This window comes from Canis aureus, chromosome 4, assembly GCF_053574225.1.
Source record: "Canis aureus isolate CA01 chromosome 4, VMU_Caureus_v.1.0, whole genome shotgun sequence".
In the NCBI taxonomy this organism is placed as follows: domain Eukaryota; kingdom Metazoa; phylum Chordata; class Mammalia; order Carnivora; family Canidae; genus Canis; species Canis aureus.
Genome location: NC_135614.1, coordinates 82,290,839 through 82,308,690, shown reverse-complemented (window position 1 = coordinate 82,308,690; position 17,852 = coordinate 82,290,839). Strand labels below are relative to the sequence as shown.

The window sequence follows — 17,852 nt, the reverse complement described above, 5'->3', positions numbered from 1 at the left end:
AGACATTAAGCAAACAAATCATTTATATAGAATAATGTAAACAAATCATTTATACATCTACTGCACATAGTGCATCTCTAAACTATGCCTTAGAGACATCTAGTAAATAGTACAGAGTAAAGCTATCATATTTTGTTATTGTTGGAAAAAACACTTAAAATGACACAATCCACTAAAAATAGAAAATATTCAGCCATGGAAATCTGACATCTAGGAATATTAATATTATTATGTTAATTAGAAGGTAATATAATTATTCAAAATTTTAGTCACATGATGCAAAGAGCAAGATGCAGTCATGTCAAGCAGAGACCTGTGACAGGCAGGGACCTGTGTCAAACAACGATGCAGACAGCTCAGACCACATATCCCCGAGACCAGCACTGGCTGATGACACCCTCATACCTGATAACCAGCAGACATAGAGGAGGACTGCAAAGTCCCAGGATTGATGAAATCCCTTTAAAAAGAGGATTTTTTTGCAGGAAACTGCCAGACTCCTCAGACATTGACCCTTCTCTATGTCTGACCACTTTAAAAAGGCAGCTGCCACTGAAAGCCCTGCCCAATTGATCTCCTAACAGAACAGAGGCCCTTCACTGCTTGAAGGTGATAAGCAGTAAGTGCTGAAGCTGACCCAGCTGGACAGAGGCCTTATCTCAACTGTGGGCCCACGGACTGACTTTGTGTTTGGTTCATTAACCGCCAACCCCCTTTTCTATCTTTGTCTTTTTTGACTTGTCTTGTGCCTTGCTTTGTGTGATGTGTAAGAAGCCAAGTTAAACACATGCAGGAATGTCATTGAGTTTGGAATCCTACACCTGCCTTATTACTACGTCAACCTTGCTTTATGACTGAATAAAGCTGCCATCATGGAAAGATACAACTCGTGTGCCAGCCTTCAGAGCATGCTCATGACACTGATATGCAGTAAATCATATTAAAGATGGGCAGTCCTGAAGTGTTTTTATGATTCTATTTGGTATACCATACAGATAAACTCTACAGGTTATACATTTTTTAAACTAATCTGTTTCATTTTTTAAAAAATTATGAATTACTAAATGATAACATACATGATAACAAAATTTCATTTGTATGTATATTTTGTTTTTATTACCAAAAATTGATAATAATTAACATAATGTCTACTTTTTATATGTTTTGTTTTCATCATAATTTGCTTAATAAACAGGGTCAACAAAACCTGATTTCAAGATATTATTTGGGGCTGTTTACAAATAAGACATTTGCACAGCAGAAGGGGATGAGGAGTGGTTAATAAGACTACAGTAATTCCCAAAACTTTCATAACTCACTAGCTGATTTCTAAGCATTTGCTTTCATATACTTTAATAAACACGTGTAACATAAGTAGTAAAATGGAATTGACTGTGGAGAATATTAGGTGAATTTTTTGCAAATCATTTACACTTTAGTGTCCAAATATAATTTTGACAATATCTTTAGGAAGAATAATATACATATGCTATTGGAAAACAATATTGGGGACCAGACTGGACAGGAAGAGTAAATTGATGTCATTTATAAACTTTGCTTCATTTGCACCCATTTCCTCACCACTTCCTCTACCAAGGCACTTTTCTGTGTACCTTTTCAATGCTTTCTCACTATGGGTAAGTTTGTGACTTGCTTTGTTAGGTCAATAAGGCTTGGACACCAACAGTGCCCTAAAAAGCATTTGTAAGATTGGACTCACTAGGTCTTGAGTCTCTGACAGCCCCATAATAAGAGTATGCCTGGGCTAGTCTGATGGTCCTAAAAGGAGGATGAATGGCAAATGAGGCAGTGAAGTAGCAGCTGAAGTGCCCTATGCAAGCCTGACCAAGAGTGGAGTCTTGATCAAATTTCAGGTGCTTCCAATCCCCAATAACTGTCCAATGCCAACCAACATAGTTGGGCTCAAGCTAGATCAATGAAACCATGACAAGCCACTGGTAAGATAGCTAAAAATAAAGGGTGGTTGATTGTAAGCTTACAGGAATTTGGAGTGGTTGTTATACAATGATAATTAAGAGTTATAACCCAAATATCCTATAATCTATGAAATGTAATTCATATAATCTCTAAGTGCTCCATAGTGCTGCTACAGAAATTTGTAAGTAATTCACCTTAAGTTTTTCTTTCCTCGGATGATAAAAGTTTGTTCTCAATAGAAAATATGAATATATGCAATCATACAGTGTATGTATGGAAGAGTCCCTCGCAAGTTATATATAAGAAATATAAAAAAATAGCATAGGTCATTACAACTCAGAGAACATGCAAATTAGGGGAGTTTATTGATACGTAAATATTAAAATATTTAGTCTTTTTTTCTCATTCATTAACTAGAATAGTCATCTTATGTAAAATAGTATATTGATATAAATTAGGATAGTATAAATCACAAAATCCTAGAGAGTGAATGATGATTTCCTAATTACCTTTTTTTGTTGTTGCTCATATGGAAAAAATTGTTTTTACCTTCTTGATTTTAAGGTACACTTTTTATTTTTTATTTATTTATTTATTTATTTATTTATTTATTTATTTATTTAAGAGAGAAAGGGGGAAAGGTGCAGGCAGAGGGAGAGGGAGAAAGAGAATCTTAAGCAGGCTCCATGCCCAGCACAGAGCCCCTGGGGCTTAATCTCACCATCCTGAAATCACACCTGAGCCGAAATGAAGAGTTGGATGCTTAACTGACTGAGCCACCCAGACATCCCATAAGGTACACTTTTTAAAAGAATAAATGTAAATTTACATATAAAACAACAAACCAAACATTGTACTGCTATTGGGTATTATTGATATCAATATACATTTTGTATGTTTTATTTTTATGAATCAGGGTTATTTCTTGAATTCTTGTGTAAATATAATTTTATAGCATATACTTTTATACTAAATTAATTATGCATTTGTATCTTACACCTTAGAATCAAGTAAATGTTATAAATTAAAATTGAAACTTTAGGTAAATATACTACTTATTTATTTCCTCATGTTGAAGAGTAATGAGATTTAAGTAAATGGGAAGAATCTGAAGGAGCAGTCTGCCCTAATAATAATTTACATTGAACTTAAAAAAAAAAGTTTAAAATCATGCACATTGTAAGTATTTATAAAATAAATACTAAAAATCTTGAAATATCCAACTTCTCCTATGGATAAAATTGAAAAAAAAAAGACTCTGGGTCTTGGAATACATACTTCCTTTATGAATATGTATAAAGGTACTGAAAAAAGGTAAGAAAAAAACTTTTAGAATACTCAAGTTTTCTGCAATATTTCCCAGGTAAGGGTCTTGAGAGGCCTGTCTTGCGCCTGGACCTTTTTCCAGATCTTCAGACTCATATCTTCTCTGCTTCACTGGCAACTCTACTTGGCTACCCTATAAGCAGTACAGACTTTACTTAAACCTTTGTACCTGGTCATCCAGTCTAAAATGTAAGACCCCACTCTCTAGTTACTATTGTAACAGACCATCCCAAAACATACTACATGGAGCCACCATTTACTAAGTTCATGGATACTCTGGGTTGGGAATTTGGACTAGATTAGATTGGTCTAACTATGGCTGTGGAGACTTGAAACCCGGGAACTGAAATCATTTACAAGTATCCTTAATCACACATCTGCCTCAGATACGACCTCAGATGAGATTTTCCATCATAGGAACTGCAAGCCATTTATCCATATGCTTGGACTTGCTCAGAGCATTTAAGGATAGCAGGGATATCGGACTTCTTATACGGGGAGGCACAGAGCTCCAGAAGGTGGTGTCCCAGTGGACAGAGTTGAAATCTTTATTGTGGATGTGGCTGCAAAACCACAATTGTCATTTCTACTGTCATTTTATTAAACTAGTCTCAGACCTACCAGGATTCACGAGGATGTGGACCAGCACTGCCTTTTAAAGGCAAGGTGGTAACATCACATTGTAAAACAGCATGTAGGATGGGTGATATAGTTGTGGCTATATTTGAAAAATACCACCTGCCACAGCCATATGCTCCTTTTGCTTAATTTTCTCCTCATCTCTTATCACTAACATTCCATATACTTTACCTTTTTATTTTTTGTATATAATTCCATTAGAATGTAAGTTTTAAGTGTTTCATCTCATAGCTTTTCACAACACATGAGAAATGTACCTGGAACAAATAATCATTTAATAGATATTTATTGGATGATTGAATACATGAGTGGTTATTTTAAATCATTTTTAAAAGGAGGAAGAAAATGCAAAATAAGCTTAATATGAATAAAATATGGGCATAGAGATATGGAATAGATTAAAATAATATGTTTTTAAGGCTATTCATTTTCCTATGTTTAACGTATATTTTAAAGTTGGATGATTTCCTTATACCACCATGGAATTTCCTTGTCTCTAACATTTATTTCTAACATTTTAATACTGTGCCTTTTTCTAAGCCAGTAAATGACATTGTTAGCATATTTGGTGTGATTTATAATGTTTACTTCTTCTATAAATCAATGAAATTATGAATTTAAACTCTGAAATAAATTCAGCTATTCATTTGCTATGAGAAGCTACATTGTTCCAAGGAAATTTCTAGGCCATTCAGATACATCTTTTTATAGACAGGTTGAAATCATAAATGAGCCTAATGTGCTTGCAATTTTTTTATAATGTTGAAGAAGAGACAGTGTTTTGTAAAGTATATGTGATGCAGTTAGTTACATTGACAATAATGTTGCTTCATATATATGATGGACTTAATGATAGTGACAAGAATTTACCAAATGTAAGAGTGAAAGACTAGAGAAAGAGGAAAAGTGATATATATATATAATAAATTTAAATAGTCATTGGTTTCTAAGTGATAGTGACCATCCAAATCAAGGAAGGAAAAGTACCTGTTCAAGAATGTAAAGAAAAGAGAAGTTGCTGGAACAGAGATTTTTGTTTGGGGTGATTAAAAAATAGATGCAGTAAATGTGGGTGGCTGAAGTAGGATGAAAATACTAATTCATAAGTAGAATACATATAAAATGAGGACTATAAATGTCATGTTAGTATTTAAGGACTATTTTCATAAATTCCAAAAATAAAAATATTTTATAGATTAATTCACTTATATGTATGAATATTGATATGGTGCTCTCACAATTATGACATGATATTCATGCCTATAAATCCTTTCCCTCCACTTCAACTAGGTGTTTAAGTCAATTCAATTCTAGGACAAAGAGATAGTGAGTATATTTTCTTGGCCCAAGCCATTTTGTCCATTTTGCCTTCAGCAGAAATAAAGTATGGATTGTGCACTTATTCTCAATTGGCCAGGCTGCCCATTTTCCCTGGATCAGAATACAGACCTAGAGGAAATATTACAAACACATTCACTCTGTCTCTCTCTTTTTCTTTCTCTTTCTCTCTTCCCCTTCTCCTCTTCTCTCTAACAATTACATAAACACATGTAATTTAATAAATATACAAATTTTCAGGTGACCTCTTAATTGCATTTCTTCAAAGATATTTTTCCTTGACATTCATACAAGATTAAAATCATTCTATATTTCTCACAGCACTTTCTCTCTCTCTCTCTCTCTCTCTCTCTCTCTCTCCACCCCCCTCTCTCTGGTTTTACTACAATATAAAGTAAGTAAACATTTTGGGGATTATTTATTTTATGTTACTACATGAGATTAGAATGGGTCAATTTTATCACAGCTATAATTCTCTCTTCATAGCAGTCTCTAGCACAGACTAGAACTCAATAAATACATTCTGAATGAATAAAGTTACTTACAATCACTGAACTTCATCCTCCTCAATTTTAAACTGGAGACGATAATACCTATGCAATATACAAAACATCAAATATCTCAAACCTTTTCCATCCTCTTCACTTTTATCAGTATTGTTAATTTTTAGCTTCCCAGACCTGATTTTCTTTCTCCCTGCAAACTACAAAAATTCCATTGCTTTACTTAGATTTGAAGTTGCAAATCCCTGTAAGAGTTGTCAAATAGGTTTCAGGAAGATGAAAAGTGTTTCCTTTTCCCTGCAGCTGAATAAAAGCAAATAATAATCTGTATTATAGAACTGTTACTATACTTTGGATTATAAATTTCATCTTCTAATAGAAATAAAAATCTAATTGGCTATTTAATTTTTGTGGCCCTTTGAATAATATTTATTTTCCCAGACTATGATAGTTATAAATGCTTGTATGTTTCATTTATTTGGCCAGAAGTTCATTCCTGTTATCATTTTTTTCTCTTCTCTAATATGCGCCACACTTGGGGTATAAGCTACACTAAGAATAGCACTAATATATCTACTAGACATATTTGACTTCTTATTTTAAAATTGTTTGAGCTTTGATGTCCCATTTAAACCAACATTATCTCCTAGCTTTGGTGTGAGGACTGGATATAAATTACCAAGCAACCAGCAGAGTGACAAACTATGAATTAAATGCTCAATTAAATCTGGTGATGCGACATAATGAAAAGTGCTTGATTAGATGGGCAGGCCATTAGCATTTGGGGCAATTGTTAAGTCTGATTTTTCTTGTTCGTATATAGATAGAAAAACATACAGTGTCACTGCCAAATGACAGACCTAACATGAGCTTTTATCATGAATAATTTCCCTCCAGATTAGAGAGAAGATTAATGTTGAATTTTCAAATAATTACTTTAAACTAATTAAAAATAGAAAGGAAAAGCAATAAAAGGAAGTCTTGAAGGTATGAAACCAAAAATAACTTATCATTGGATAAATTTTCAGAGTAAACAATTTCCCTGAATACAAATTGGACCTCATATTCCCAGTTTGTTTCCAGTACAAAGTCAAAGTGTCATTTTATATTAGGTGAATAATAAGACTCCACAGTTCATTAAAGCATAAATTCATTTCTTTGCTTCTCTTGTGGTGTAATGTGTTTGCATTTTTGCCCAGAGGACAGATACTAACATGAACATTTATCTGTAATTAAAGATTCACAGACCATTAACAGTATAGCAATTTCCTTGCAAGTTAAGGCAGGGAAATAAGATGTTTTAAAAATTATTTTCTATCTCATGTGAAAGCTATCCTCCCTTTCTTTTGTTCACGTTTTCTATGCTGGAGATAACCCATTCCTAGAGTGGCTTTCTTCCAAACTAAGCTAGAAGAAGTGTTTGATAACCTACCACTTTCTATTCTCCCAATAATTGTTAAAATATTTTCTGTGACACTGTTCTCTGTGAGGACCATCTAAAATGATGAGAGGAATGAATGCTAACTCTAAATTTCTCTATCTGTATCCTAAAAGATATGCACTGTAACACATAAAGGTGAAGATAAGGAAGCCAAATCAACAGATACATGGCTGAACAGCTAATGTATCTTAAATTGGGTGTGGGGGACACATTATTGATGTTAATCTGAATACCTACAAATATTATTTTCCAATGAATTGAATATTATAATGTGCTTGGGTAGCACCTTACCGGTGATATTAACATGCCAGGAAGTGGTAGCCAAAAAAAGTTTTACATGGAATATCTGGGTAAAATTATCTGTCTGACATCCAATCACTTAATAAAAGTGTATTAACATTATCTGTTCTACAATCATTTAAGAAATATGTATTAAACATTTGTGTTAAACTACAAGCATTGCAAGAATAGTATCGTGGGTAGGAGCACAGATTGTGAAGATAAATTACATGGACCAAGTTCTTTTTCTGGCACTTCCTAGCTGTGTGACCTTGACCAACTGGTTATTTAAGCTCTCTCTTCCATGACTTCCTACTCAAAAATGGGGTGTGACAATAACTGCCAGGACTCATCACTACCTACGTTGCCTTTTGTTTTTAGGTACTAAGTCCACTCATTCATGTGAGTTCAGGTGATTCTCTTCCATCAGTGAAATAAGACAAGTGGTTGCAGCACTTCCCAGACCGGCCCCTAAAATTGACTCATGCATAATTTTGTTCTTCCTCCCCAACAAAATGTAAAAAGGAAAGACTTTCCATCCTGGCCAGAGCCACATGATGGCAGAGGGCACTGTCCCATCACTGCCTGGAGAAGATGCTTCCCTGCCCCACATGCAACCGATTATGACATGAAAGAGAAATATATTTTCATTACGTAAATCCATGGGGATTTGAGACATTGGGCTGTTTATTATGGACTTATACTTTTCTAAATTAAAGAAGAGGCTCTTAATAGTATTTATCTCATCAAGTCAGGTGAAAATTCATGAGTCAATATATGTAACACACTGGAAATAGAGTCTGAATCATTTTAGCCCATAGAAATATTTGTTCTTTATCGACTAGAGTAATTGTGGTACTGAGATAGAATGAACATGTGGCCTTCTGTTTTACAGCTGCCCTTCACTTGAGGTTGGGGTTCAATGATTAGATTTGGGCCAAAGGAATATGGAGGGAATTATTAAAAACACTAAATGCCTGATTTTAAATGTGTTCTGTGTCTAGATAATATTTTTTCTGGCCAGGGAACTGTGAAGGTATATGAGGAAAATAGTGTCGTCAAAAATATAGAGTCTAGAACGCTGATTTTCCTTCTGGGCTGGCACAGGACTTTGAAAAGTTAACCTTTATCCTGGTTAGCACTGACATTTTGGTGTTCACTTGTAACACAACAAAACCTGTCCATCCCTAACAATGACAAGGATAACAAAGTCTGTCGTGAATACAAAACATAAGAAGCAATTTCTGTGGCCTTGGAAAATTCATGATCCACTTAGGAAAATAAAATATGCGTATTTAATGTATGGAAAGTGGAAGGTATGCATGATAGTTACATTCTTATTTTTAAGAGTAATGAGATTTTGCAAATTTTCACATCAGTTAGGAAGGTGATACCAAAGGACGAACGGATTTGTATTTGATGATTTTTAAGGACAGGTACTTAGTTTAATTCTACAAGTGCAAATAGGTATTTATACTTTATTGTCATTTTATATTTTATCTTATTATTTTAATTTTATTACTAAAAATACAGTTTCCCCATCGAGAAGAGTAGTCTATCAAAATATGTAGTTTATATAAAAATCATGTTTCCTAACAGAAAATAGAAAATTGCCTCTCTGAAAATAAGTAAACTTTGAATTTTCTTCTATCGGCTTTTAATAAAGTGGACTTTGAAGATATAAGGCTGCTGAGCTCCTGTTAACTCCATTAACATTCTGTACCTTGATGGCTTTGAGGCTGTAAATTCCTACTAGCTTTTTCATAATTTACAATAGATGATTAGGTTTTTATTTACTTTTGTTTTGTGTTAAGTGTGCTCTATAAATTTGTTCTTCAAATAGACAACCTAGAGATGAAAAATTCTAGAACCTATAAATAGAGATTATAAATAACATTTCCACAAAAAATAAAATATTTCTTAAATCATGTGTGATATCATTAAAGGCCGTTTAAAAGAAATAGTTTCAGGTTTCCTTCTCCTCTAGAATATTATAGTTATGAATTACAGACTTGTCTCACCTGGGTTGGAGATGTTATTCTTCTAATTAATTTTTAACAGTGGGAAATAGCTTTAGAAGTGTGAGTGATTCCTATTTTCACAGCAGTATTGAGGAATGCATGACTCTCCAAAGAGAAAAAACAATAAATGTGTTTGCAGTTCCATAAGGCTCTCATGTCATCTGTCAAATTGTGAACACCATTTCTATTATTACACATCATATAACACTTAACAAGTAATCAGCAATATAAGATTTTCTCTAAAAAATTAAGTTCTAATAATGAATCTGAGACTCTGAGATACAAAGATCTTATCTAATTTAACATTTTTCATGAGTGATAGTCAGAATTGAAAAGAACCTAACCTGAGTCTTTGTTTTTAGTTACTGAAATATACTACTTTTGTTGTTTATCACAGGCATTCACCAAATACCATTATAAAAATGTATTATATGTAAACATATAATAAATACATTCAGAATATGTTTTCCTTCTCATATCTATCTAACAACATGGAATTACTTAGAAGATCAGAAACAATATCAAGGGGGTGCCTGTGTGGCTCAGTCAGGTAGGTGTCCTGGGACTGAGTCACACATGGTGGGGGGGCTCTGCTCAGTGGGGAGTCTGCTTCTCTCTCTCCCTCTGCCTCTGCCCATCCTCCTGCTAGCGCTCTCATTCTCTCTCAAATAAGCAAATAAAATCTGTTAAAACAAACAAACAAACAAACAAAAAAGAAACAATATCAGGAGATAGTTATCCTTTGTTTTCAATTGCTTGATATTTTTAAATTCCCAATTATTAGCATTCTTGCTAGAATGTTTTATTGTAGTTATGTTAGAAATAGATCATTCCTGTCGAATAAGTTAAACTGTATTAAAACAGACATTTAATTGATGCCATATTGATATACAAAATTCCTCTTTAATCTTACTTTTTTATTCTCGAGGGATATTAAGGTATTTATGTTAAATAAAAATTAAAATACTTTATAACCTGAATTCTCAGACACCCTTCATGTTAAATCGTGTCAGTTATGATGATATTATTCCATTTGCTAGTAAAGGTGTGAATTTGAAAGATTTCAAAAGATTTTACTTTTTCTTTTTTTTTCCCTTTTTCAAAGTAAAAGAAATGGCTATCTTTTAAATTTACTTTACCCAAAATGCTATTTATCACACATATATTTCAAATATTTCATAATCAGTGTTTTATTGTTTATTGCAATCATAAATGTGATTATTATATTTATATAAATATAAAGATGCTTATATGCACAACTAAACATTTCCATTATTTTTTCCTCTATCCTCTTTTTTCCTTCTATGTCTTCTTTAAAAAAAAATTGCTCTTTTTATCTATCTCTCTCAGTTCTTGTCAGAGATCTACACTATTTGAATTAATAAAACAAGTGTTTACTGCCTGCCAAGTAGCAAATCTTAAAATACCTTACAAATGATTTAATATTTTCTCTAAAACAGTATAGAGAATTGAGAATACTTTTTGGAAGCTCCATCAGAAGAAATCACCAGAAACTTTTAGAATGAAAGCTATTTCCTAACATCAAAGAAAAGACACACAATTGAAAGAAACACAAATGAAATAATAAAGAAGAAACAACTGGTGAACAATCAAATGGACATATTCAAACTTAGCCAGCACGAGTGTGAGAAACCTCACAGTTGTCACATTTGCTTGTTCAAGAAGGAGGGTGATCTTGAATCAAAAACCGGTAATGAGACTTGTCATTTTCTTAGTGAAAAGCAATAATCTTAACAAAAGAATAAAAGAAGAAGAAGAAGAAGGAGAAGGAGAAGGAGAAGGAGAAGGAGAAGGAGAAGGAGAAGGAGAAGGAGAAGGAGAAGGAGAAGGAGAAATAGGGATGCCCAGGTAGCTCAGTGGTTGAGCTCCTGCCTTGAGCTCAGGGCATGACCCCAGGTCTGTAAGGAGCCTGCTTCTGCCTCTGCCTATGTTTCTGCCTCTCTCTGTGTGTCTCTCATGAATAAATAAAAGAAATCTAAAATAAAATGAAAATTAAAAAATCTGAAATATAGGTACTAAAAGAAATACTCCAAGTTCTATTTTATAAATTAAGGCATTAAATATATTTCTTCTGGCTATCTGCATAAACCAAAAAGGTTTTTAAGCAATTGGAGGTACAAAAGCCATGTAATCAGGAAGACAGGCAATTTTCTGCATACGGTTACTTCTCAGCTATGATTCTTGGTTAATTTATCCGGTGTGAAAATAATAAAAAATAAAGTGCTTATTTGATTTCTGAATTATTAAAACTGCACAGCAGACATGTCCTTTACTTTCATCTCAACACACTGAATTCCACTCATCTACACTTCAACTTTCTTAACTAATGGACACTTTTTCATGTTAGGGGTAGAATAATTCAATATAAAGTTTAATATTTATCTTGTATTCTAATGATTTTATTTCTGTTTATTCATTCATTGATACTTTATATATTGGGTACTTTTGAATCACCCTTCTGTTTAGGAAAGAATAGAAGAAGAAAAGAGCATTAGTAAGTCCTACTTGTATTAAAAAACAATATAAAATATACTTTAATAAGTTTTTAAGAGATATATCAAAACAACTAGGAAGAAAAATAAAATATGAAACTATGGAGAATTTGAGTCCAAATGAAAAATATCACAGAAAGTTATCTTTTTATTTTTTTTAGTTACTTTTCTTTTTTTCTCCTTTCTTTTCTTTTTTAAATTCAACTGACATAGAATGTAAGAAGTTCAGATATACCTATTCCTGGTTACATGGCTTTTGTATCACCAACTGGATAATAAATTAGATAGATGATAGATAGATGATAGATAGATAGATAGATAGATAGATAGATAGATAGATAGAAGGTTTATGATGCAAAGGGGCAAAGTCAGTACTTTTAAAAGTTTTAATAGAAAATATTTCTTTCAAATAGTTGGTCAAATATTAATGCCCAATCACATACATTTGCTCTTATTACAGCAAAGTAGCTTCCAATTTTTTCAGATGATCCAATTTCTTTAATAATTTATGCATTTTGATTAACTTTTTATTTTGATTAACAGAACTGGTTTGTGTTATATTTGAAGTCATGTCAGTTCTTGTAGATCCCATAGAATCATATTCAGATTCATGTGATACCTTGAGACCTCTGTCACACACATTTCATCCCTCAACAACATAGTTCTTCTCAACTCATGTCACTCAATTTATATTTATCTGCAATATATACCTGACTCTCCAAAAATCCCCAAATCTTAAACATAGATAAAATGATCTTGAAATAAGAAAAATAATCTACAATGTATTTTATCTTTTCCTGTTCTGTGATTGACTAAAAATGTTTCCCCATGATAGAATGCAATGAACAACTTACAGTTTTCTGTTTTCTTCTCTGCCATATGTTTGTTTATTTTTTTTAGGTGATAATGAGAATGAGGAACAAGTAGATTTGCAGCAATGAATTTCAAATATTTCTAATCCGTGGATCATTTCACTAGAGGGTCCTAAAGAAGATGCCTCAATGTTCTTCTACAGTAAATGTGTGATAAATACTAATTTATGTGATTTTTTTCCTCCTAAGAAAATACACACATTGATTTGAATTCCTTGAAAGTAGTATTACTTTTGCCTAAATTTATCCAATATGCTACATAACCCTGAAGCACAGTTAGACATTTTATAAATATTGTGTGTGTGTTTTAGTCCATATGTAAGAATTTGGAATTCATGAATGATGACCAGAATGCAATGTTAATTTTTGAAGGAGTTTCAAGTGTTTTATCCACGTAGCTCATAGCCAAAAAATAAGGTATATCTATCTCCTTTGTTTATTAATCTCTGGTTTTGGGAAATACTAGAGATTGCATGCATGAAACATTGTAAGTGCTGTACGAATAGAAATGTTAGTTACTATATAATTTGTTTTGTGTTAGGTCTAAGATTATTTATTTGATATCCTGAGCACCTGTCCACACACAGATAATGGAATTTATTCTCTTTAAATGCATGCTTCTTTTCATACTTCTTGGTGATAATCCAATTTTATCTAGTAGCAGGCTGAAAAGAATAATGGAAAAACTAAAAATGCTCCCCCCCTTCCTTCTCTACCATAAGCTATTTTTAGATCTTTAATGGAATATATAATGCAACCATTGGAAAAGATGATGCCCTTGACTCTTTTCACTGAAATATACACTGAAATAAAATTTGTTGAAAGAGAATTGTAGAAATATATGATATAGTAAGTCCAAAAATAAATCTGAAATTGCTCTAATCAAAGTCCTTGCTCTTTAAATTTAATGTGTTGGAAGGAAAAAGTTTTATATCATCAAGGGCTTTTGTAATGACAATACACTCACACCTATACATTTTCATATTAACTTCAGTGGATATCACAATAAAATGTATATTTTGCCTGTAATCAGTACTGTCAGGGAGACAAAGAGAAATGTCCAATACAAACTTTTACAAGGCTCTTTGGCTGTTTCTTAAGCTCCATTCCAAACTTACATATTTTCATCTAGGACAAATGATAGAAGTCATACTTTTAAGAACTTTCCAAAAATTTGATTATTTATCACAGAATCCACAAAAATAGTTTGATCAGTGTAATAAAAAAATCACCTCTCACATGATTTCTTATTAGTATTATGCTTTTCAGTTACTCTAGAATATTATTTTATAATGCTATCTTATTATAAACACCTATAAACACTAATAAACAATGAAGAAAATATTGCTTCACATGTTCTATTCTGTGTAATATTGAACATATAATATCCGAGTTTTATTTAAAAATAATATAATAATATAATATGGGGTTCCTAAATATGCATTCAGAACCCTTACTATCTTCTTTGTGTACAAGAATCATTATCGTCCACATTCTTAATATCTACTCTAATGAAGTAGACGTCTCTCAGTACGTCTAAATGTTCAAGCAATCAATTGCAGTTTAAAATTGAATTGAATATCTATTAATAAAATAAAATAGTAACCAAAAGCTCCCACATACACGTATTATAAAACCAATTATATCATAAATATTTTCTATAAGTGAGTTTAACCAAAATTAAAAACTGTTAATCTCTTCCTTCTGGAAATTTCGCCCATTAATCTAAGCATGTCTGCTCAATATAATACTGGATAGTGTCAAAGAAAAACTGCCCTGGGCAGAGTTAAACAAGCAAGGATGATTTTATTCAAGACATTACAAATGTGTTTGAGTGTTGAGGTTAGCTAATGGAAAAATACTAGAAGATGCAATGGGTTGGGGGGTGTGGGTTAGTGAAGATGATTAAACCATTTATGTTTGATAATTTCATACAGATTGGGAGATAGGAATTCTATTTTCTTGGTGACCATGATTTTAAGAGATAGCTTTCAATCTTTGAGAAAAACATTCCTGAGTTGAAAAACTGGCAAGAGGCTTTTATAAACATTCACATCTCTAAAGGACAGAGAAGAATTTGCAATAAACATTTTTAAAAGCTCTGAGGAAAAAGTGGTCAGAAATCTATACACAGGAAAAAAACCTGTCTAAACCTTAGGCAAACTGAGGGAAATGTTTAGGTCATCTTAGTCAATATCTTAACTACTGCCACGAAACAAGACAAAGGTGTGAGGTAAAAGAGATTTACATTATTATAAAATGCTGTATAGAGAGATACAGTCCATCAAAGGAACTCGGTAATTTCCTCCCATACAAGCAAAAGCCAACTAGAAAATATAATAGAAAATGAGAAAGCAATCAAATGAGACAGGTTGGGAAATAAATCTAATATAAAGTATAAATCCTTTGTAGAAAAAAATAGAAAATTCTATTAAAGCACCTGCAAGAATATTTCATAAATGGTATACCATATTTGTATGTCAGGAATCAATTTCCAAGTTAATAAATTCCATCAGTCAGTAATTACATCAATTCTAGAAAGCTTACTGTTTTTAAAATACATCATAATCCAAAAATAAAATAGGAAATTCAAATATATTATTTTCTCTAAAATTAGAAAATGGTAACGGATATTAACTAGGCCTATTGTAGTGATTAATCACAATACATACAAATAAGAAATCATTATGTTGTACACCTAAAGGTAATATAATGCATCTGTCAACTATACCTCAGAAAAATTAGAAGAAACTTAAAAATAATCAAATAAACCGTGCTATTTTTTTGCATTTAATATTTGATTAAAGGGAAATTTATGTTTATCTATAATATGTGATAGGGGATTAATTTCTCTATTTTCTTTGTAGAAGATCATTTTCTTAAACACTATTTATTGGGTCTACACGGAACCAAAACACATTCTTTTATATACCTTGTTTTACTTTTTTAAATGGGCTTGAAACACATTTCATGGTATATTATACATATCACAAACAATAAACTTCATATTCCATATCATATATTAAATATACCTTGTTTACTTGTCTCCCTCTTTTACTAAAATATATGCTCTTTGAAGGCATATTGCATATCCAGCATATACGACAGTCCTTAACTATGCAGGAATTTACTCAGTAAATACACATTACGTAATGAAAGAATGAGTGCCATCTACTTCTACCCATTCAGTCTCACCAAGGACTTGTGTCAGGGATGCAGACTCACTCCAAACCTCACATAGCATGTGATCTAACCTGGCCTGTTCAAACCAAGGGAAAGACTTTGTTCCTTTAACAGGAAAGTGATTTCCTCAATCTCTCACAGAAGGGAAGGGCAAAGTGTATGACCTCAGCCGCTTAGATGCTGCTGATAGATGCTTCCTGACAGTCAGGGATATTGAAAACAAAATGAGTATTTAAAAGAGGTCAGGACACAGTTACAAGAAGGGATAGTACAGAAATTGGCCCTGAACTCAGGATGCATAATGCTTGGTGCTTGTCTTACCTTTGAACATGTTGCCTTTTTTTTTTAGATTATACATATTATTTTTTAATTGAATAAGCAGTAGATTTGAGTTTAATAAATACTACCTGCAGTTGAAAACACCTTATCAGAGTGGCATCCAGAAGTTTGCTTCAGAAGAATTTGCCATCTGTGTCAGGAATGGCTGGTTTTCTCTAAGGATGCCATGTTAGCAAATATCAGGGAAAAGATGGGACAAATTCTTTCAGGTACTGGTGCTTTTCCTACATGAAACAAGAGAAATAGAGGAAAGGTCATCATCATCATCATCAATGACAATGAAATCTGTCATTTCAATTTCTAGTGTAGCATTGTAATTAAGGTTATATATAGGCTTCAGATTCAGACAAAACTTCTAAGAGAACAAACATTTCAACTATACTAATTATGAACACTCTGCTTTGGAGCAAATTTCTAAGATTCAGTTTCTTTGGAAATTTTTTGAAACCTAAAAACGTGTTAATTATTAGTGATAATATAATAAATGCTGGAAGAAAAAGGTTAAGGTTATAATTAGGTGTTGAAAAGGTAGTTATGTGGTCTAAAACAAACTTCAAAATCCACAGCAATGGTCAATTAGTGACTCCAGTTTGATAAACAAATAAAACTAATAGGAAAAATACATGATTAAAAATATATTATGTTGTTGCTTTTATTGTTTATTTTGTTATCTTTTTAATTAGAACATTAAGGTTTCAATAGAACTGGTTAATTACTGGTAGTTTTTTAAAAAGATGATTTCAACATTGAACTTGGTTTACTTTTTTTTTTTTTTTTTTAATACCATCTGATCGCTTTAAGAGATTCTTATGTTTCACATCTTGAGATATGGCAAGTAGGCCCTGGAAAAATGGACGGTAAGTAAGTTGCATAGAAATCCTGAAGCTATATTTCTTTCCTGTTAAATATATTGAAATTCTAACACAAAAACCCGTCTATTAAAATGAACTTCTGTTTCACTCTTAAGGAGACAGCAAGTCCTCATCGGCTTGAAGTGACATCATCACTGAGACTAAAATAAGATGAGGGAGGTAAGCATGAAAGTTTATTATATTCCTGAAGGTAGATGGTCATGACTTGGATCTCCGTGGAAATAGTGAGAAATATTCTGATTCTAGACGTTGGTTGAAAACAAATCATGTACACTTGTCAATGGATTGGCTACCAAAGAGGTGACAGGAAAAGATCAAGTTGACTCCAAACTTTTTGGGCTAAGAATCTGAAAAGAGAGAACTGATGTTTCCTGATACAAAAAATACAATATAAGTAGCAAGTGTGTGGGAAAGGAAGGTAAAGTATAGGTTTTGAAATTGCTTTTCATGTCCAGGGTAGGTTTTCATTTAGGAAGGAGTCAAAAAATAAGAACCTGGAATTCTGGAACCTGGAACAATGTAAAGTGGGATTATAAAGTTAGGAACTTTTAGAACAGATTTGATATTTAAAACCATAGAACCAGAAAA

General features: G+C 32.4%; 1 long non-coding RNA gene across 17 annotated transcripts in view; it reads right to left on the bottom strand.

Annotated features, from left to right (window-relative positions):
* The window catches only part of LOC144313062 (uncharacterized), a 186,222-nt gene that overhangs the window by 142,206 nt on the left and 26,164 nt on the right, over nt 1–17,852 (bottom strand). For 14 of the 17 annotated variants that reach the window (XR_013378769.1, XR_013378780.1, XR_013378768.1 and 11 more), the window contains one exon: nt 16,461–16,616. This is a non-coding gene — a long non-coding RNA (uncharacterized LOC144313062). Of the gene's footprint in view, nt 1–4,074; nt 4,161–5,786; nt 5,835–9,485; nt 9,647–16,460; nt 16,617–17,852 lie in introns of all 17 variants that reach the window. The other 3 variants (XR_013378770.1, XR_013378772.1, XR_013378771.1) reach the window with 3 other exon arrangements.